Genomic DNA, 23,305 nt, shown 5'->3' on the forward strand with positions numbered 1-23,305 from the left:
AGCTCCCCGCCCACATGAATCTTTGCACTGCTGGAAACAGGTGACTAACAGAAAAAAAACTACAGCAAGAATCAGGGCAGAGGGGAAAGGGTAGGAATAAGAAAAGGAGCCACCATAAGAGCTGTCCAGCAAGGTGTGCCTTACCCACCAAACCCAATTGCATGCAATGCAATAGCATAAACATGAATGCAAATTTTTGGAATATTTATTGGAAAGGCTATATAACGTCGCTCTTTTCTTTTAACTTTCTTTAGAAATTTGTAATTGACTAGAGCTAATTCCACTTAAAATTATGTGATTTCAACTTTAATTGAAAAAGTGATCCAAAGTTATTTATTGATAGCAGAAGATTCAATAGATATATTTGTACCTCACCCCAGTGTAACAGAGGTATATTTAAATCATTCTCTATGAAAATACAGGGAAGGCAAACAGAATTTTAAAATAAAATTTCTTTAAATCAAAACAGAAGCTATCTCATCTTATAATTTAGAAACAACTAAAACAACCAAGATGTTATGAATCAACTGTCCGTATCCTTATTTTGTTTTTGTTTATGTAGCTTATACATTTAAACTTTCTGGGTTTAATTGTTCAACAAGTTCTAGAGAACAACTTAGAGGAGATTGGAGAGAATATATTTTTCTCTCCCTAAATTTATCCAGCCAAAGGTGGCTGCAACAAACTTCCTTGCCCCTCTTTAGAAACAAAAAATCACCTTTGGGCCAAGAAAAAGAATCTAAAATTCCAGACCCTGAGCAACTGATTGAGAAAACTCATAACAAGTGAAATAGGTGAAAAAACCAACATTTCCCAAGTGTTGCAGAACTAGTGAAAAAAAATTCTGTGTGTATTTTAAAAAATCTTGCAAAAACATATCCAAATAATCATGTCAAATATAATTTCTCATTAGCCTTATATAGGTAAAAATGTTTAGCAACACTAAACAATAAGGTATTCAAAATATAGAACATCTAGTTTAATGCAGATTAATTTTTAACAAGAATTCCTATGCAGTAGGCAGATAGTTCCCACATTCCATTGTGATTGACAAGCCTGACATATGGAATAGTTCACAAATTCCCAGGTGACTGACAGATGGAGAATAGAAAGGCGGATAAAGTTGCCTAGAGAGCTGAGGACGATTTCATATTCAGCGGTTTTGATCAAAAGGATTCCAGATCTCACACTAAATTTAGCACCGCTGGCAATTAGTGCATGATTTATTCAGTCCTTTCATTTGCTGGTTGACAAATGGAAAACAAGCACAAAATTAAAAATAAGTTTATTTCCAGCATTTCGGATATTTAAAATGTGTGTGTCTTTGTTTGCACATAAATTAACATGAGATGAATTTATAGTGAGATTAAATCTGAAATGGAGATGCAAGCAATAAATAAGAGCTTTTTTATGTATCTTTCAGGCAGAACAGGTGTTTGAATTAAGAAATACTAATATGTTTAGCAGCATGACTCCACCTTTAGCATTAGGGAGTTGATGTTTCCCTAAATTTAGAATAATCTTTCCACAATTTGAGATTCTTTCATAAGCTTCCAGCATAGGTGACCATCTGTAAGTCAATACTAATGCTTTTTAGACCAATAATAATAAGGAGAAGATATTCCCATGCTTTTTGAAAACAATTGAAGAACTGCAATTTTCCTACTGATGTGGCTGCATAATTCTTACAAGTGGCAGTTAAACACAAACACAGAACAAGGGAATCTTCCTAGTAGTGGAAAACGTCACTATTTATGAAAAATAGAAAGGAAACTCTTCAGATCTGCTAGTAAAACTTGTTGAAACTAGAGCCCAATTTCTCATACATTCTACTCACTTTGGAGTGAAGAGTCATTTCCTCCAAAACAATTAATTCATATGAGCCTTTTGAATAGAATATGGCAATATCTCATCCAAAAATGGGGAGCACAGCATGGTATTCCATTCCTGGGAGAACTTATGGTCTGGGAAATTTCAGGTGTGTGCATTCAATGGAGAAAACAATCTATAAAGAATGATAAGAAATGCTCATTTCTAAATCTAACCCTGAATTTAGTGAGCTTGTGCTTATTCTGAGGGATAATGCAGGCAACACGAAATTCTGGGTACATCTTTTAAAACCACAAATGCTGTCCTGGATGGCTTGTGGAAAATGCCATAGTTTGCTGTCTGTAAGGCTGTAAGCCTGTAAGTCTACAAAAGGCCATTTTTTTGCAACAAATCAAGAGATGTTAAGCTAATCTGAATGCAAAAAAAGCCAAACAAAAAGCTGCTGCTCTCAGTGAAAAGGTGTAAACTACTGATGGTACATGTTTTAAATCCAGAGACTTAAAGAACTGACAATAAAACCTGCATACCATCATTTAAAATTATTTTCTAACAACTTTCAGTATTAATGTTTTTTTCTGGCTTCAGAAACCTAGAAATAGTAACAGGTAGTGAAGCAGTGTAACTCTGTAGTACACCTATCTCCTAAGACAGAAACATGTTTCCCAAGTCTCTGTGAAAACTCAGCTCATTGCTTTAGGAAGTCGTTGAGCAAGCATGACACCAGCGTAGCCCTTCCTGAGGAGTACAGCACACTTTGTGCTTCCTTGCACTCAATTTCCCATCTTCACAAGAACCTGTGGTTTATTATTACCATTTTCTCCTCCTCTGGATATCTCTTCCTCGCTCCCAGCAGCAACCCAAAGTAATTCCAAGGCAAGCAGCCTCAAAGCAGACTTCTTTTTTCTTTTACAGAATTTCCTCTCCAGTCCCCTCAAGCACTAGAGCAAAATAAAATCATTGTCTCTCCATAAAGGTGATTCTCCTCAGATTTTTTGCACCTCTGAAACGCAGTAAGTCTCCCAACTCCTCCCCTTGCTGTACATTTATTTTCACATTTAAGAAGAGAAAAATACAAAAAACCAAACAAACAAAAAAAAAGCAAAACAAAAAACACACCATAAATTAAACAAACAAAAAACAACAAAAATAACCACAAAACAAAACAAAATAACAAACCAGTTAACTGTTGAATTCACAGTACCTACCGATGTGTGATCTACATAGCAACTTTTGAGTGAATGCATAGAATACCCATATTTCTTTGCATGGAGAACATATCATAGAGAAAATACATGTGGTAGATTGTCCCTAGCTAATCTAGGAAGATAGAATTTTTGTCTGCTCATATAAGTTATGATATTTCCTCTGTCTACTCCAGATCCGAAAAGATGAACATTCGATTCACTGAATCACTGGGATTTACACATATCTAAAACTCACTTGGTCCAAAATAGTTTTCTTCTCCTTTGGGGACAGGAGATAAGGCAACAGGAATGAAAAGGGAAGTACCATGCACTCACTAAACCCTTCTAATAGGCTAAGAGCCTGGAATATCTGCTCCACTTGGGGAATGTAGAGAGCAGAGCTGCATCGTTGTTCTTTCCTCTATTGCACCTAAGCAGCGAATGTCACCACCTTTCCAAAACAAGGCAGTCTGCTTTCATGGGCACAACCATGAAGCTGCCATTGTGCAGGAGACTCTAACTGAATGGTAACTCTATCACTATTTTCCAAGACATGCCTGTTTTGCTCTTTTCAGTTTTTCTTCTTGTCCCTCTTAGATTTTTTCTCTCTTTCTGACAGACAGGAGGGCAGTGCTTACTGATTTCTGCTAAGGCAACATCTCCTTTTACTACACAGCTACACAGGCTAAAGACATGCATTTAAAATGTAATGTGAAATTCTGTAAATTCAAATTATTCCAGGCAGGTTGGATCCAATCCAAACACTGGATTTTTTACGCTTCTGTCTTGTGGTTACCAGTGCTTCCACATTCTTCATTATTCTGTGATGAGTGTTGTTGCTAGCTTTGTAGTAGGCTAGGAATGGAGTTTTGCTGAACTTAGTGGAGTTGATCCAACTTTCATCCCTTCTTTCCTGCCACCATCACTACGAGTCATCTCAGAGACACTAAGGAGTTCCCAATATACCCACTATGGTATTTTTTTTTTCATATGTGTTCTTCATTAACCAGATTTTAAATCCTTGAGTTAAAGATCTGTCTTGTTCACCTTTTGCTGGTGAGGCCCTGCACCTAATGAGGGCATGATCACACCAGAGCTGGCTGTGAAGCAATAGAGGAATCAGAGAGGCAAAGAATTTTTCTCCTTGTGAGTTGCCTTCCCTGCACTTGAGTGAATACCAATAACCAATACTTCATTTTTTTCCTGTGTAGTTCAGATAGTTCATTTGGTGAATTGTTTACTATGTTGACTGTTTTCACATGGTATTGTTTCTTTGCCATGACTACATGACCAAACTTTTAAATAAGATACTAGGAGAGTAATGAAGAGAATGAATTCACTGGTAGCAAAGAAATCAGATTTGAGTCACATCTTCATGAATCTGCCTTTCATTATTTGACCAGCTGGAGTTTATATCCATCACTATTTTAGCCTCTGTTGATTTTTCACTTCATCATAATGTTTTGGTTAAATTCAATAATCCTCTTTCTGGGCCAGATTCTGCTTTCAATTATGTAGTGTAAATCTAGAAGAACCTCACTAGAGGACAATATAGTTATTTTTATTTATTCCAGTGTAACACAAAATGGAGATTGCCTGCTCTACATGTGCTGCTAAGGTCTCTATATTAATCTTTAAAATCTCTTTATTTGTTTACAGACACAGCATTTTCCCCCAAAAGCCTTTATCACTTGCTCTGCGTGTGTTGTAAGGAAGGAGAGAAGTGTTCTTCCCTGATATTTTTTTCTTAGCCCTTTTATTTTTCTCTCCAGACACTATATTATGTGTTTAACTACTTAATATTATTTCCTCCCTGTCCACCCATCTGTTTATTTTAGTTGCTTCTTCCTCTTGGCTGGCTTCTGTATAGACTCTCCCCATATGCCTGCTAGGAATGTGAATGAATATGATTAACAAGCACTGAAATGCACAAATAAGATCTTACTTGAAACTCCGTTTCAAGATCTGCGTATGGTGGGTGTTTCAGACAGTGTCTGCTTCTCAGCACATTAAATATCCTGAACATAGGTGTGCAGACAAGAGCGAGTCCACACAATGAGACGGCGTTTCCTCACAACTGACAAGTCTTGTGAAGTGATCCTTTCTGCCCAATAACCCTCTTGGTGCACTGCAGCAGCAGTGGCTAACAGCTCTACAGAGAAGCATGTGCTGTGCATTTGCATCTGTGTAGCAGATACGCAGAGCGGAGTCCTGCCAAAGCCTCTGGAAGTGTCACATCTTACATGGGTGGTGCAACTTCCTCTGCCTCTGCACAAGCCCTACCGCTGCTGAATTCTTCCAGAGTTCTGCTAGCTTTTACACATATAATTTAACCCAGTGTTACTTCTCTGCATGAAAGTACCCTGTGGAGCTCTGCTTACCGAGGGCTTCCTGTTGTACCAGAGGTTGCAGCAACATGCCAGAGACCTTAGAGTCTTTGTGACAAAGCAACAGGCTGAGAGAGCTGAGAAATTAAGACTGTGGGAAAAAAGATGGCAAAGATGAAACCTACCAAAGCTTAGCATAATGAGTTCTGTGACTGGGAATAGCTATCAGCTCAGCAAGTTATGCAAAATAAATCCTGAACCCTTGTACCTTGCTTTCTGAATGCCCTATCTGAATCATCTTAAGGCTGATTTTCTGAATTATTTAGCTGTATTTAGTTGATCTTTCTTACCTGCAGGCAATCACAAAAAAGCCACAAAATCTATCCCAAAAAGAAAGTTTTCTGCCAGGTAAGGGGAGCTTCAGATCCCAAGCCAACTCCCTTGTTTCAGCATTAATACTCAGCAGATAGCTGTTACTCAGATCTTTCTGTTCCAGGAAATGGCACTACTTGTCTTTCATAGACTTTGAACTTATAGCTGGACAAAGGTATATAGACCAAATAGAAACAATATGAATTTATTTTTCAGTTTGGCCAGGAATTTGAAAAGGATTCATTTTCAATTGGCCTAAAAAATCTGTTTGTGGAAGTGCTGTCATAAGTGGTCAATACTTTAATTGCTCTGGATAATGCTGGCAAACTTCGCTACAAATAATTTTTGGTAATTATTGATTTATGTTTTCATAGTCCATATATTTGGCTGTGATTGCATCCTCTTTGACCTTGAACTCTGCAAGTCTGGTTTAGTCTTACTGGCTCCACTGCTCATTGAAAAAGACCTTTAAAAGCAGCTGCTTTTACTAGGAAGCCCAATCACAAGGGCCACAGCCATCCAACAGCAACACAGAAATGGTGCCAGCAGGCTCATGACTGCTCACTGTTTGACTCCACAACTTAAACAGAAATCCAAAAATATAAAATGTTTGGCTATGTTTGAGGGGACAGTGCATGTATTTCATAGATGGAAAAGGAGCTAACTAATAAAAAATACTATTTTCTTGAACAGAATAGGAAGTGAAATTAATTAAACATACTATTCACTTATGAATAAGTCCTATGTGTTGATCAAATTCCAGAATATGCCCAGTGAAAACTTGACAAAAATCCAGAATTCAGTAGGCCCTCCGTTCTCCAACTGTGTGTGAGTCTGAGTAGGTGTAGAGCTCCACTGACAGGGCTCCCAGCCTGCTGCACAGTATGGACCTTTGGAAAGAAAATTTGTGTGCATCTGAGTATGTGTAACTGGCTACATATTTGGAACCCAGATTTTATCATTAATAATAAAGTCAGAGCTAAATGGTTGGTGATAAGTTGCTGAAATTCAGAGGAAGAAATTTGAAAACATATGGTAAGATTTGGTTGAAATCCAATGGAATAAAGTAATTGAATTTTGTACAAAGGCCACAGAAGGGAAATGGAAAATGTGCAATGATAAATTAATGTGTGGCCAAGGGTTACATGTCTTATCCAGGAATATATACACTAGAAAGTAAAAAAGTCAGTGTGGGTAAATAAAGATGTGAAAAAGTAATTAAGGGTTGAGACACAGGCATATGTGAGGTACAAAACACCCAGGTATGAGAGAGATCTGGGAGTATTAGAAAATGAATTTCACAAAAAAATTATGATGAATGCAAAGGTGAAAACAGGAAATGAGAATCACAGAAAAGTTTAGATATATATTAAGGCATTTTTCTAGTATCTAAGGAATGGGAGGTCACTGAAGGAGGCAGCAGTGCCTCAAACAGAATAGAAGGATAATTTATTGAGAGGTAGACACTTCAGAAGTATTAAATGTTTTCTTTGATTTATTGTTCATAAAAGGAATGGGGGACATATGCCAGGAATAGACAAATACCAAAGGAAAACAGGTTCATGCCAAAATTTAAAAAATCAGAAAACTTTGGCATAGGCTCTCAGCTGATGAAAATCTGCTGGGTTCCCTTGCCCTCAACAGAGCCAGTTAACCCATTAAAGTGTTTGGGAAATGTTTATCTCATATTTTCCAGTTCTATAGAATACTTTGCTGAAATATTATAAATGGTTTTATATTTTTTTTTTCTTCTTTCTTTTCACTGATTTGGGTGGCAGCTTGTTGCATGGGCTTCAGAGTAGACTTTCCATTCCATAATTTATTCACTGGATGAACTTATGTAGAAATTGAGGTGCTAGCTATACATTTGATGTATATTGCTTTGTATATCATAATTCTGATGATAAGAGTAATATACGAATAGAGAGAAACAGCCACACTTGTTTCAGACTGGAAATGACAAAATTGAAGAGACTATTTTGGCCATTGCTAAGGTATATGATTTATTGGGTACAGAATATGTTTTCCTTCTGGCATTTTCAGTACAGGGACTGACTCTGTAAGCCTGCAAGTTTGATAGTGTAACACTTCATCTGTGAGCAGTGAGACGTGTGACGGTGGAGGAGCAAGTTAGAAGTTCTGAAAAAGAAGATTCCTGTGTGAATTTAACAATTTTTGGTAGCACATTTAATGAGTCATCATACTGACTCGTAGGACTTCAGGATTCCATAGCCTGTCAGGATCAGACATACTTCAGTACCCTCTAAGAATCCAATGGCAGAGCAATTCTAACACAAAGTTTAGTGTAGTGCCATGTGTGCAGCAAGAAGTGTCTTATCTTCTTTTTTTCCATCAGTCCTGCTGCTAATGTTGGATGGAGATGAATCTTTTTTTGTGACCAAAATCCTGGGGATTTTTCTGGTTTCCTTCAGCATGTTCATTTTCACAAAGCTCTAAACTTAGCCTCCCACTGAAAATTATAGTGTTTTTTATACATTTTCTTATTCTGATTTTGGTGGATTGCCTTAAGCAAAATATTTTCATTGAGTAATAATGATTAAAATCCCAATGCCATTGATGTCTTATTGCCGTATGGGAACCTGTGGAAAAGCACTTTGCGTTGACACCTGGGTCAGGATTTCACAGTCTCATTCACTGGGTTGGTGAGGAGCAACTTGAGCAGGGAGGAGGAGGGCAGTCTTAGCAACCTAACCCAGTTACTTCCAGTTTTGTTTTTCTCCCTTTAGGTACTCAGCAGGAAGGCAATAACAGAGCTACCTTGCTTGCTTCCATTTAATAATGCAAAAAAAATTTGTGAACCAATAAACAGAGCGAGCAGAAAAAAGTGTTCTGCAGATGAAGCATTGCCAGTTACAAAATTGAAATCTACAAGCCAAATTTTTTGTGAAAACATTTTAATCGTTTTCATACAGCTCTAAAATTAGCCCCCCTGACAGAAAATGAAACTTAGTTAATGTATTTGTAGCTCTAAGGTGCGCTGATTTATTTATGAACAGTGAATATTTTATGAAGTTGAATGAGTATTGCAAAAAAGAAGATGAATATTCACTTCAGTTTTAGAAATGGGTTGCTGTGTTTATGCCTTTTCTCTGATCACTTTCTATGAACCTTCTAGTGATTGAAATGCAATTCCCTATATCAAACTATACTGTCTGAGGGCACTGAAGGATAGTGGATATAAAACTCAACCTGAATGAATCACATAGGGACTTGACCCCATCCATCTCAGTTAGGAAAAGGCCACATGCAAATGTACTGTGACTAGATTTGGAAATGTATATCTAGAATAATTCTTGTTTGTTTATTTTATATTGAAACATTCTATTTAATCAGCATAAAACATTTTGAGTAAGGCAAGTGTATTTCTTTAAAAATTTAGTTTCAAGAAAAAATATGTCAGGAGGTTGAAATATTCTGGTTTAGTCCTTTCAATAGACAGTTTCATTTTTCACAACTTTTTGAATTGCTTCCCATATAAAAAATATTTTTCATGTATTACCCAAATCAGTCACATATTAAAAAAAATCTAATGCAAAAGATATTTTTCACAATACATTTGACGTAATTAAAAAACCACAAACTTCTCCTGGAAGTTTCAGGTCTTTTAAGTCCTTATTAATCACATTCTGTCACCATTTGTACACTTTCAGAAAAAACATAAAGTTTTTTTAACAATTTTTTAGGTATAACATTGATATTCAAGTTGATTAATGTAGTCTCCATATATATGGCTATGTGTGTGTGTGTTTCTGAAAAACCTCCCAGACAAATTTTTGAGACAGAATGTCAATCACAGCATTGTGTTTTCTTCTTACTAGGTCAAATATTTAAAGGCTTTTCAGATCAATAAAGTAGATGCAAGCTCTATTGAAAGTGCTTATAGGAGAGAATTATGTGAAGAATGGTTAAGGATGCTTTTTCAATGAATTAGTATGTCCAAGAGAAGGGCTAGCAGCAAAGGAAGCTTTTGGTAACAAGCAGAATTTTTTCCCCAGCACAGTGTTCACAAACAATGATATAATTTATCTGGCTTTTCTCCCAGTGCACCACTTTCATGCACCGTATCAAAGGACTACTAACAGTAAAATCATAGACAACAAATATGTCCATTTGCCCATACCATGCAAAAATCATGGTCAAATATCAGTCACCCTGGCATTGATGTGGAATGAAGAGCTCAGGCAGTACTGTCCAAATATATTTTGCTGAAGTGTGTGTTTTTTAGGGTTTGTTTCTTGACTATTTAAGGCAAAGAAAATCTTTGTGCAGTCCCTCAGTGCTTTTTAACAAGGAGAATTTCTAAAATTACTTGATGAAACCAAGACATAACAGAAAGTTAAAAGTGAGAAGCACACAGGATTAGATGCTAAGAACAATGTGCACCTAAAACATATGCAAAAATGGAAAATATCAAAGACTGCAGCCTGTCCTTAAAATTAAAAATTAAAGTGAAGATCCTTGTCTTAAACAGTGGAAGCAGGGAATGATTCTGTATAACAAGGTTGTGGAGTTTGTCCCTCCAAGCCCTGGAGGACCAAGATCAGCAGAGACAATCAGGCTTTGCTTCTTATCTCACCACCAGAGTGTTTCTCTAGCTCTGGAATATGCTAGCCCTTCAGTAAGGTGATAACTAATGTGAGATTTCAAGATTAATTTTTCTTAGCACCTTTTTTTTTCAGAGTTGTCTACACCATAATTTTCTGTGATGCCCTGATAAGGATGCATTACTACAAAGGGAGGAGGCTGGGCTTCCTCAGCGTAGACCTTCAATTGAATCTCTATTTATGGTAAAAATAGAAAAGGTTCACCATGTGTTGACCTTGGCCACCAGCCTGTTAGTCAGTATAATCCTGGCAGAGACACCTTACTAGATATGATCATCAAAAAGTAGATTATGTAGCTGAACTCTGCTCCAATACTGAAGCATTCAAAATCTATTTGGAAAAGTGTCAGCAGTATAGTGTTCATATCCACAAGAAGCCCCTGGCAGGAGATTCTTCACAGGTTATTATGCTATCACCTGAAACCAATTGCCTGAAACAAATAAGTTCTTCTTTAGAACAACCTCCTCTGAATTCTCATTAGGTATTGGGACTAATTTAATAGTTTTGCTTGGACTACCTTACAGAAACAGAAAGACAACTTTCACTTCTGGGCAAACGTCTGCATGAAATTTTTGGTTAGTTGCAGTTTTGGTGGGGTTTTTAGCTGTGCTATTAGTAATGAAAGCTTTTAAGTTTCTTTAGAAATGGCTAATAAAATCTTGTGCATTGCTGTATTTATTTAATTTCTGCAATATATCCATTTAAAGGACAAAAGATAAAGTTTTAATATAATGATTCATAACAGTGGTCAAGGTTCTTAATTAATTAGAAATAGAAGGGAAGCTAATGGCATGTTCACAACATGCAGTGAAATATGTTTAATTAACATGGAGAGGCCTCCAAAAATAGTATCTAACCGAGCTAGCTCCAAAAGCAGTAATATTGCACTTACTTGACAAACCACTTAAACTAATTAGCCTTGCAATGAGATGGGGCTTAGCAGCTCAGTTATATTGTCTCTCCTCTCCAAACATATTGCTTTTGGGGCCCAGCAAGGGACATCACCTGGCAGTGCTTTTCACCCTACAGCGCCGCTCCCACAGTCCTGCTTGCCTCCAGGGCTGTGCTGCATTCTCTGCTATGTGTGTTGGGTACACACCTGCCCGCTCTTCTTTTTTGGGTACAGGGGAAAACACAAACATGTCCCCCATCCTCCTCAAAAAGAATCCAAACCCAAGATCAAAAGATGAACTTGCAAGACGATCTTTTAAAAGAAACAGAGTAAAGTTGACGTTGTCTTAGGGGCTGACCATGCTGATATTGTAAAATTCAACATGTGCTTGAATATTTAATGTATTATGGAAAAACAAAAAGTACTGATAAAGTCTGTAAAAAAAAAGGAAAGCAGAAATTAGAAAAATACCTGTAAAAAGAATAAAGGATAGTGTAATGTTATGTAGTTTGCCAACTAGGCAAAGGCCAAATATTTTGTAGTTTGCCATAAAGGCAAAGGACAAATATTTTGTGCAAAATGTGGGGAGAGAAGAGTTGCTTGTTCGAGTGTCCCACACTCAAATGGTGATATGCATTTTAGATAAGAAGCATTTACAGAGCTGTTGAGGCACTTAGCTGGCAAACAGAAGAGTTTCTCGAATGGATCAGCATAGGGAAACTGAGGCAAAATTTCTTCTGATATCCTTAACGTCCAGGTACTTCTTCAGAGACACCATAAAGATATTCCTAGAACTATGACAGCCTATTCTATATGGCAGAATGTAGGAAACTTTAAACCTCTGGGTCATCAACATACTGATTTTTAGAAATGTAGGTCAAGGACCTTAAAACTATCGTATTCATAGATATTGTTTGTGGTACCTAATGTGTAGATTAGGGGTCTTGGCTTATTATAAAAATTCTGGAACAATATTCATGAAAGGACATATAATAGCAGCTGCATATCTTATGGGTCAATACAGTTAATGTCAATGTTTCACAGGCAATACCTGTCCATTGAAGATGTGATTTGGTTTGGTTTGGTTTGGTTTGGTTTGGTTTGGTTTGGTTTGTAGTGAACGTGCTGCCTGCTTTGTGTGGAAGCTAGTGGCTAAGAGTGTTCATTTATAGCAGTATTTACTTTGGAAAAGTGAAAGCACTACATTTTTACACTGATCCCAAATTTTAATAATTAGCACATATAGCAAGGGAATTAAAGTGTCTTTGCTTACTATCTAATCAGATTGCAAAAACAAAGTAATGGATGTGGATTAATATCCTATTTAATTTAATATTTTGCCAGAAAGACACAGAGATATCACCGCATATATAGTATGTTGCAAAAGAGAAATTGTATGGAAAGACTTATGAATCCCCCAAAACTTTTTCTGTTTTCTCAATTTCAAAAACTTATAGGGCAAAATAATAATAGTAATAATAGTAGTAATAATAGTAGTAATAATAACAATAGAATGTATTCTAGTGCTTTCTTATTTTTAAAGTAAATAATTTATTTTTGTGAAGATAATATGTTTGCCAGAATTCATCCTTCAGTGGATTCTTAAAGCCTAATTATTTGTTTGTAATATAAATGATGGCTGAAACAGAACCATTGCAACTCTGGGAAACAACACTATCATGAAGTGAGTGAAATACCCCTAAATATAAGGAGAAATGATTAATGTATTTATTACCTTGACACTAAACCAGAAGGGAAAGTGAATGATTTTTGTTAAAAAAAAATAGTGACTTAATCTGGGAATCCCTTAGGCATGAGAACTATGACTCAGCTGGCTTCTAATTTGATGCTGATATTCAGAAAATTATCGACAGAACACCACAGCCCTATCAAAAGTGTCCATATCCTCAGCACTAGGAGAAAAGAATAAAACTTTACAGTGTTTCACAACAGGGTGACAGCTGTCACCACTGCTTTATGGAGGCCTATCTTACTGGCACTTGTGAATGATTTACCAGTTAATACTTCTGATTTATAGGCAGAGAAATAAAATTAGTGCAAAAATTATTAAAACAGCACCCTTACACTATCAGAAAGATAATTTGAGCAAGAAGACAGGCCATTGGGTATATGAATGACATTTTTGAAGGTATTTTTGGCATATTTGCCCAAACTGTGAGCTAATTTTTAGTTCAGATAAGGACATAATCATGGGTTAATTATAATTAGCATACTTCTCTTTTGTAAGTAATGTCTCCTGCATGCATAATCTGCACTACAGTTCAAAAAGTTTGCTTTAGCAAATGAATTAACATATAGGGGCAACATAACTCAAGACTTCTAAAATACAAAGACAGATATATTCACCAAGATGAGCATGAACACAGGCTAGCAGATTGTTTTACCCTGCTTCTATCTCAAGTTTTGCAGTACATGTTGACTTCATTATTAACTCAGATGAGCTGCTACTGCTGTCCAATGAACTGTTTTATAGATAGCTGGCTGTGCTGGGGAAACCACCAAGCTGAAGGCCAGGGAAGCAGAGATGCTCTAATAGACACTTTGATAACATGTGTGGGATTTTACAGACTAAGTTTTGTTGACCCTTGTGGCAGAAATGAAAATTCAAGGTGACACAATTCTTCTTGTGAGGAACAAAATTGCACAAAGTGAGCTGCATCTCAAGCTCAGGAAGGCGCTGAGAATAGAATTGCTAAATTGCAAGTTGGTGCAGAAAGAAAACTAGAGAATGTGTAGAAGAAGATGGTAGTTCTTGGTTTCCCATTCCAGCTCTAGACTGCAAGTCAGAAATATCTCAAGATAGTAATAATTAAGAAGAACCTAAAATTTTTCAAAATTTATTGTAAGATATAACAGTAATGTTTAAGTAGAATTTAAGATGTTCAAAATACATTTTAAGATACTGGTCACAACTTTCAGGACCTGGAAATTTTAGACAAGTGAAACAAAGGGTCAGCTTTTCAGCTGCCTATCCCCACAGCACACTCTTGGGTTGTATTTTCCACTGAACACAGCATGACGGAGCAAAGGAATTGTAGAATGCTAAAATCCTAGCTATATCTTAAAGAGAGAGTTCATTGCTTATTTTATTTCAGTGCTAAAAAGAAGGAAGCTAGAATAACATTACATTTTCAGTTTTCTGGGTTTATAATGAAGTTTCTAAGCTATCAAAGAGAGAAGTGAATTATGTGTGACAAAGAGGTAAAGAAACTACTGTATAAAACAAGTAAACACATATCAACTTTTACTTTTTACTTCGAATTCTCAAGTTCAGATTTTTCTTTAGAACCCTACTTAGAAATCCAAACAGCCAGAAGATTTTAAAGACTCACCAGATGCAGTTTGCCTGTGTTCTTCTGAACTCCCACATATTTTGAAGGTGGTTTTTTTTTGTCCAACATTGAAACATTTATTTCCATCATGTTTCTGTGTGTGTTTTGAGTAACACATAGACTAGTGGCCTTTTCAGAGTTGTCTTTTCACTTGTACTTCAACCTCTGAAATGAAGGGGATTCTACTCTGAGCTTTAAGCATACAGAGAAGGGATAGCATGGAATACAAAAGGCTAATTTTTTAGCCAGAGATTTCTGCCCTTTTTACACTGCTTTTTTTCTTTAATCTGATATTAATTTCATGCCTAACCTTGCTGCTGCAATCACTTATTGCCAGCATAAAACAAGAATCATTCTTTGTCATCTACACTGTGATCTTTGAGTTGAATTACTTGGATAGGGTATGCACATGGTACAGTTCTATAGGGTTTATTAAAAGAAATTGTCTTAGCAAATATGTCTGTTTCATTTGATTCTGAGGAATAATTGGTTAATGAGGGAATGATTACTTTGTTCAGACATGATTACTGAAGAACTGTTTGGTCCATATGTTGCTGAATAATGTGAAATTCTCCAGTGAAAGGGGACAATGATTAGAAGAAATAAGATAGCTGGAGAATATATTCCCCAAAGTGTTACACTAGTATTTGCTAACAAGCCAACTCTAAGGATAGTATTTCCCTCAATAGGCAAGGAAGTTCAAAATATCTCATTGGTTTAAACTGTTTGTTTCCTTTGTTTTTCTTAGATCACAGAACTGTATCTTCCTCTGATAAACAATGTGACTATCACAGCTGTTTCTCCCCTTAAACATGATATTAATTTGTTATTGTTGTATTGATGGACATGTATTAAAACAACTATATCTTAAAAATAATCCCATCCTTCTCTGTTATTTATTAGTTTATTTTACCATAGAAATTGGGTGTATTGACCCTCTGACAAACATGCAGTATACATGCATGTGCACATGAACACACAGGCACAGGCACATTATAGCTGGTATGCATTGTAATTCTTATAGTTAATTAAGAATATTCAAGTGTTTTCATTATCCAGAGTAATTTTCCCTTGCTTACTTAAAAGTCTTACTTTATTGTTGAAAGTTGGTGTGCTTGTTTGAAATCAAAAGTCTTTTTCCTGAATATAAAAAAGTCTGCGCACCTCCAGAGATTAGTGAAATGTAGGTAGGTAGGTAGATGTGACACCATTTGCAAACTAACAGAAGACACTGAAAATTTCAAAGCTGCCAAATGCTAAGGATCTATTTCTGGAATATGTTCAAATGGATATCTGACTTGAAGCCTGTGGACAGTCCTACAGAAGTTTATGGCAGGGAAGACAGGCAAGCCATAGCAGATTGATAAGGGACCCATAGATACAGATCTCTGAACCTTCAGAAATGCTGGAGTGCTTGACTGCCACTTATTTAAACTGGAATTAAACAGCTCAGTGCTGTTGAAGCTGCCTCTGGCATCTAGCTTTCAGCTTCTGCCAATTACCCTGAAAAGTACCTTGGACCAAAGTGACTTGCCCGAGGTCATACACAAATATGTGGTCTCTTTTCTAAAGTTGAAGGACAGTTCAGTAGCTATTTCTTTTTAAAAAGTTATAAATTTAAACAGTTTTTTCTGTCCATTTCCTTTTCATGCAGTTAAGTCTGTTATCAGATCTGACTACAGAAAAGGAATATTCAAAATTCCAGTTCATGATGTCTGATGGAAAATTTCTTGTTTTATTTTCTGTAAGCAAGGTATTTACTATTTGCCAGTTCAATCCCCAGGTTAACAACTTCCATAGAGTTGAAAATAAATGTTGTAAATGAAACATCTTTCAACACTATTATTCTCTAATAGCATTAATAGGCAGATACTTTTAGATGGCAAAGCCAAGTGTAACAGTTCTGATTTGTTCTTTTGTCCTGAGCTGAACTTGTGCTCATTGAAAAGTACTTACCTTAAAAAGCAACTCAACATGAGCAATAATTCAGTAATATGTTCAATTATATGAGCTCAGTAATATGAGATTTTTCCATGTAGAAAGGTATCATAGAGGACAACTGCTTACAGAAAAAAATGCATTGTCCAAAAACATACTTGTGTGGAGGAAGGTACCCTCTCCATTGGCAGGACTGGTAGTTCAATCTACATATAGTTTGCACAGAAGTACTGTGCCAATTCAATTACCGTCTGATTAATGAAGTGTAGCAGGTTTATTTAAGGGGTCTAGATAGCTATTAATTAGCATATTGGGGGCTATACTCTACTGTTTTGCCCTGATATGCTTTGAAAAATCCCAATGCAATTAAATAAACTCTAATATGCTTTAAATAGTTACTTGAGAAAACACATTCAGAATTTTTTTAAAACCCTTATGGGATTTTTAAGCACATCCAGATTTACTGTAAAGCATCTGAAGTTCTTTGTAAACACTATTGTTGTGTTGGTTTGTGCTGTTCAGCAAAACAGCATTGTCTTCCTCTAACACAAGAAACTGGTGTTATTTCCTTACGGTGCCCTGAAGCAAATAATGAGGTTGCTGGTACCCCCAAATGCCACTAAAGTTGCTTGCACTTTTCATGATCTACCTATTTTTTTGTTGGATTTCTTCACTTCTACAGTTTTTAATTTTTTTTTTCCAAGAAGATCACTGCTAACAGTGGGAAACTGGAAAGCTTGTTAGCATAGGGTTTGAGGTCAGGCAGTGGAGAGTAGGAAGCACCACATTGCCTAAACTAGAAGGAGCTGAACCCTTTCTACCCTGGACAGTAGCACAGAGAGCTAATAAATGCACTCTATGTTCCTCAGGTCAAAGGGATTGTCTGAGCAGGAACATTTCAGTGCATACTGATCACAAGTGGGCTGGAAAGATGTTTTATTCAGAGCATTAACTATTTAGTATCCTTGCAGCCTGGGAGATACAGGACTGTGAGACCAGTTAACAGAGATATGGAAATATTGGTTAGATATGTCCCTTATTTATAAACTTTAGTACTCCTCTGACTTTAAATGGTTTCATGGCTTCCAATGTGTCACAAGTGACTTACTCAGTTCTGTATCCCATGCACTACATGGACCAGTTTGTTTATGTCTTCACCAATACCTTCTCTTTCACACCCCCAGAATCTTTCTCCCACTTCATCTGGAATAAACTCTCAAATTTTAGTCTGCTATTCTCCTTTGTCCTCTGCTTTAACACTTATAAACCAGTTAAATCCCTTATACCCCTTTTTCCTACAAATAGCAAGTTAAAACATGTTTTCCTCTGGAGGCCTTATTTTGTTTGCCTACTCACAAGTGATGCCTCCTCCATGCTCCATTACCTTGTGTTTGCTCGTGCTAAGAGCACAGGTTAAATCCTGTGCTCTTAAAAGTGCCTTTTTACCTCCTCTGAAGAAGTTTGTGGGAACTGGGTCATCTTCTTTAGAAACATATTTTGGCTTTTAGTATTCAGACTTGTCTTTTTTTTACCAAAGGTTCTGGTATTTAGAGTTTTGTCTGAATACACTTTAAAGAAATTCCTCATCTTCCCTCAGTCACAGTAAAAATTAGTAACAATTCTTTTGATAAACAAGGTTGCATGAGAAGGTTCTTTATTGCATCTGCCAATATTCTCCCATCTTGTCTAAAACATATATTAAAGAATGATTATTTTGCATGTGCATTTTAATGCACTGTTTTCCACTCAGCAGGCAGCAGTGAGTTTACAAGTTGCACAATCATCCTCTTCACACTGTTCCCCTACCCTGGGGAGTGTTGCTATGGGGGTTTGTGGGGCCACAATCAAGCAAGCTTGTAGAAAGAAGCTACCAAAAGTAAGGTACCACTGCAGATCCAGTACGCAGCACAGTGCATCTGAGAGAAAGCCAGAAGGCAAGTTTAGGAATGGTTGCTGATATCCAGGTCCCAAGGCAGCACTGTAGACCTTCCCAAAGAGCCCACATCACAGCATGACAGAACCAACATGCCACGCTTCTCTTGGTATCTTTATTTTCTTGACCTATCCCTTTTTGCGTTAATTATTATTTTATTTTTTATTTTGTAATTTTCACTGCTATTGTCCTTGTATACATACAGTCCTGAGAAGCACCTGACAAACATCTTCCTACACAAACATCAAGTGTATTCTTGTAACTGATGGAGGCCTTTCTCCATCAGACAACTCAAATTCACACTGAACTCTAGGCACCTGCAGAGTGCTTTTGAATCAATAGAGTGATTCATGTGCTTAAATTCAGGCACATGTTTCATTACCTGGCTGAACCATGGCAGAAAAGCTATTCACTTAACATTAGGGCTGTTTTGTTTTAGAAATAGCATTATTAACTTCCTGCCTTTGCTATTTGTATGCAAAATGCAGTACACATATTTTGCATAACTGAAGCTAACTACAAGGTCATAACTGTGCTTTAAATGGGCATAAAGTGCTAAATAACCTGGATTTAGGGGTGATTTCTATGAGTGATTATTGAATGAATGATTGATTGACAGGTTGGTCTAATAGGGTAGCAGTGAGATGATTGGATAGCCCTGTTCCATTACAAAGAGCACTGTCACCCTCCTTTAGCCCTGTCTTTACCACACTCAAGCACACCCTGTTTTATGAGGTGGACATTGAACTATCTTTGCATAGTGTCTCTGAAAGGTACAATGAACATATTATGTGACTATTCATTGCAGCAAAGTTACCACAAAATAATTTACAATTTTATGGAACTGCTAGGATTAGCTATGTATCATCTATTTTTAATACACATCATTGTGGTATTGGAGCAATAATGAATGTATTTAAATAAATCAAAAAACCCAAATGAATGCTGAGTTGTTGTCAATCACTTGCAGATGAGCCTACTCTGCTGAGAAGATATAATGGAGAATTTTCTGAGAATGATTTATTGAGTCAACCAGCATCACTCTGGAACAACTGATACCTTTCCAGCATAGGGCTGCACACAAAAGTAAAGTTTAGTGAGAATACCTATGTGACAAATCTGAGGTAAATTTTTGTTAGAAAGTTTTATCTAGATTTTTTGAGTTACAGTGCAGAATGAAAAAAAAAAAAAAAAGCCAAAATGAAAACCACCAAAACTGGACAGAAAAATAAACTAACCAAAAGCAGAATCAAAATGGTGCATCTTCATATCTCATTTGTAATTTAAAAACAATGGAAATCACTGTACCTCTTAAGCAATAATGTGTTGCCTTACTGAGATGAAGGAAGCCATTGTTTTGTCCTTTCAAGGGAAAAAATTAGTTTCATAGGAAAGAATACTAAATTTAGGTTTGCTGCATTCTCTTTGTGAACTGCTTTTTTGCTTTTTATTGGGGGTTACTATCTGAAGTTGTATCATAATCAGCTACCTTAACGTAATAAGACATAAAATAACTCTAAGTAATGAGGTACGAAAAACACAAAATATTTTACATAATGTTTTGTAGTCCTTCAGAGTAAAATGTAGTTTTGTTTGACAGGGCTGGAAGAAGCATGTCTGTTTTCTGGGACTGATAATAGGTAGAACATTTCTATTTCCTGAGCATCTGATTTCATGCTACCTATTCCATATGTTCTGAACTCAAACCTAAGTAGGATTAGACTGGATCAGTTCATGGATCAAAGCTCCAGGGGAAACTCAAATGCTATATACAGGAAACAATATTGATTATCTAACTTTTTATTGGGCATTATTTCAGTGAAGTAGTATGACAGATTTGTGTCATGGGGCCACTGTGCTGTTAGAGGTTCTGTTATACAATGACATGTAAAGATTTTATGATCACTTATGAAAAAGTGTCAGGTAGATATAGGTATAGATAGATATAGATATAGATCTAGATATAGATAGATATAGATATAGATATAGATATAGATATAGATATAGATATAGATATAGATATAGATATAGATATAGATATATAGATATAGATATAGATATAGATGATAGAGATAGATATAGATTATATAGATATAGATATAGATATAGATATTGATGGTGTAGATATTTAACCTCCAAGATTATAATTTGATAATTTTTCTTTTAGTTTCAACTGGAAAAACACTCTTTATTTCAAAACTGTCATGTAATCATGATGACCACTTTTAAAAGCAGGCTATATTTCACATCAGAAATACATTTCATTGGTGCTGGTTTTATTCACACAATTTGTCAAAGACCCTAGTCTTACAAACTGGTGGCATTAAACAAACATTTGGGGTTAGAATACAAAAGTGCACTAAAATTAACAGGTCTCTGCACCAGCCTCATCTTTTACACATGTAGATCAGACTTCAGTTCTGGAATGTTCGCTTTTAAAGAGCTTGGAAGTAAAAAACACTTCCACTGAAACTGCAGTACTGTCACTGAGCAATGATGGTCAGCACAGGAATGCCTGAGGATACAATCTCATCTGAAAATGTGCATTTTTGGATTCTTTCTTCTGTGGAAGTAACTGATACCATTTGCACAGAAGAACTTGGAATGGTAACCATGAAGTGAGGAGAGACGAAAGAAGTCTTTCAACTTCTCATATCCTGAGAAGTTGCCTACTCCTTTTACCAGTAAAGATCCTTAGATAGGTATAAAAACCACAAAATACCATCAAACAAAGCTGTTCTACCGCTTGGAATGAATAAGTTTACTTCCTTCCCAGTGCCTGCTTTCCTGTATGCATAGCAGAACAATCCAGTCTCTAAGAGCAAAAATGAAAATGAAGTAAAAATTAGTGTTAATAATGAGGGCGTGTTTTTACAGTCTCACTTTCATTGACTAGAGCAGCAGAGTGCAACTGGAGATCTTGAAAGAAAAGCTCTTCATCTGTCCTCTGCTTAATTAAAATACATTAGATAAATAGATATATTTGAGGGTTTGATGTTAAATGAAGATGAATGAAATGTTTTATGGAAGTCGATGAAATGCTATGTACTTAAATAATTCTGTTCTCCCAATACTTGGGCTCACATAGAAGAATCTGTCTTATTCTTACTTAGTTATGAGCAGTATGTTACTGAGGCTCCCTACAGTCCACTATAACATTCATTTTGCCACTAGCTTGGATCAGGCAAAACTGAAAAGAGCAATTATTTATAAAGGGTAGTTTGGGATGTGCCACAGGTGCCAGGAGATGGCAAGGCCTGTGATCTTCGGTGATCTTCACTTTTTAATAAGAATTCTGTGCATTCTGGTCTTGCCCAGTCAATGCAGACTGCCAGCAGACCTTGCCCTGTGGAAATTGAGTCTCCAGCTCAATCAGTTCATGTGGGGTAGCTTTAGATATTGTTGCCTAGAGGTGTCTATCCTCATGCTATCAATCCTCTAAGCCTAAACAAGCCTCTACCAGTTTTGCCTTAGGTTAGTGACATAGAGGGCCCTCAACTGCTGCTAAACATGCCCCAGTACTTTTTCAGCCAGTGAAGGCTGATGAGGTCTATTACATAGCTATCTCAAATCCTTTTGCATAATCAAATAATTTTCACTGGCTTCTTATGAAAAGAAACCTTCCTCACCTTACACATTCCTGGAGATACAATTTATCCCACAGGATGCACATATAATTTCATTGGCTATCTTGGATTGAAGTGCAGTTGCTGCAGACAGACTGCTTGCAGAAGTTCTATCTAAGGGTGGCATATTTTGGCATATGGTGTTCCTGTGAGACACAAAATTCCTACTTAATCCTTCATGGTTTTTTTTTTTTTTTTTTTCACTCTTCAGAATAAATTTTAATGTTGTTCTTTATGATGGTCAACTTTTGATCCAGCCTCCCATACTGCTTCATTTGAATTAATTAAGCTCTGGTGGCAGAAATGCTTATATAAAAGTTCATTGACTGTTGCAGTTTGGGTAGATATATTAAAGGACAAATCTTGTCTCTTTGTCACAGTGCCAGGATTTATAAATAACATATATACAGGACAGAAGGGAAGAAACAGGCCCACTTGTGGGATATGCTGAAGAACTATTGCTTTGTATATTGCCCCATATCTCTCCTCCTGCCACAGCTTATATAAAGTTCCTCTAAAATCAACTCCAGTTGTTGGCTGAGGAGAGCTTGTTATCCCATCAGATCTGTTAGCATTGTGTCTTCACTGCTTCTGTGTCATCAGCCAGCGCTTACATGAAATCCCAGGTTATTCTTACCAGTTTCTGAATCAGTTCTGCCATTTTCCACTAAAATTTGGAATAGAGCTGTCGTTAATCATGAACATTTACAGATGACTGGTAAATGGTTTAAGGAAATTATGTTTTCTCTTAAGTTGGTAAAAACTGAGAAACTCTTAAGTTGCAGAAAACAGAGGAAGAATGGAAAACACACTAGTGGCTAAAAGGGTGCAGAATTTCACTCCCACAGCAAAACAAGTCCAGTCCATAGTAGCGAAAATTTGTTCTCTTGGCTCTCGTTGAGTTACCAACTTGCATTCTGGATCAATCTTTGCATCCTATTGGCACTATGAAGAAGAAGGGATTATTGTCTTGACATTTCCTTTTAATTTTTCTAAAAAGAAAATAATAATTTGTAGCTTGTCAGTCTTTGCCAAGATTCGGCTTAGAGAGAATATTTTATAGCTGAGATATAAACCTCTGAAGTAAAAATGCAGACACAACTTTAAGTACAGTGTTGCAAATGCAGAGTTAAGTAATGTTAATCTATCAATACACAGTATGTGCAAACATATGTTTATAGACAGAGAGACAAGCATGTATAAATGAGAGGATAAAATCCCTATT

At 36.4% G+C, this 23,305-nt stretch overlaps 1 long non-coding RNA gene across 3 annotated transcripts in view; it reads left to right on the forward strand.

Moving 5' to 3' along the window:
• LOC110474669 (uncharacterized) overlaps positions 1-23,305 on the forward strand; it is a 409,027-nt gene that overhangs the window by 92,956 nt on the left and 292,766 nt on the right. Inside the window, exon 4 of one of the 3 annotated variants that reach the window (XR_014949702.1) lies at positions 2,743-2,840. The exons of the other annotated variants lie outside the window; for them this stretch is intronic. This is a non-coding gene — a long non-coding RNA (uncharacterized LOC110474669). The remainder of the gene's footprint in view (positions 1-2,742; positions 2,841-23,305) is intronic. 3 annotated transcript variants of the gene reach the window in all.

This window comes from Lonchura striata, chromosome 1, assembly GCF_050655825.1.
Source record: "Lonchura striata isolate lonStrDom1 chromosome 1, ASM5065582v1, whole genome shotgun sequence".
Lineage (NCBI taxonomy): Eukaryota > Metazoa > Chordata > Aves > Passeriformes > Estrildidae > Lonchura > Lonchura striata.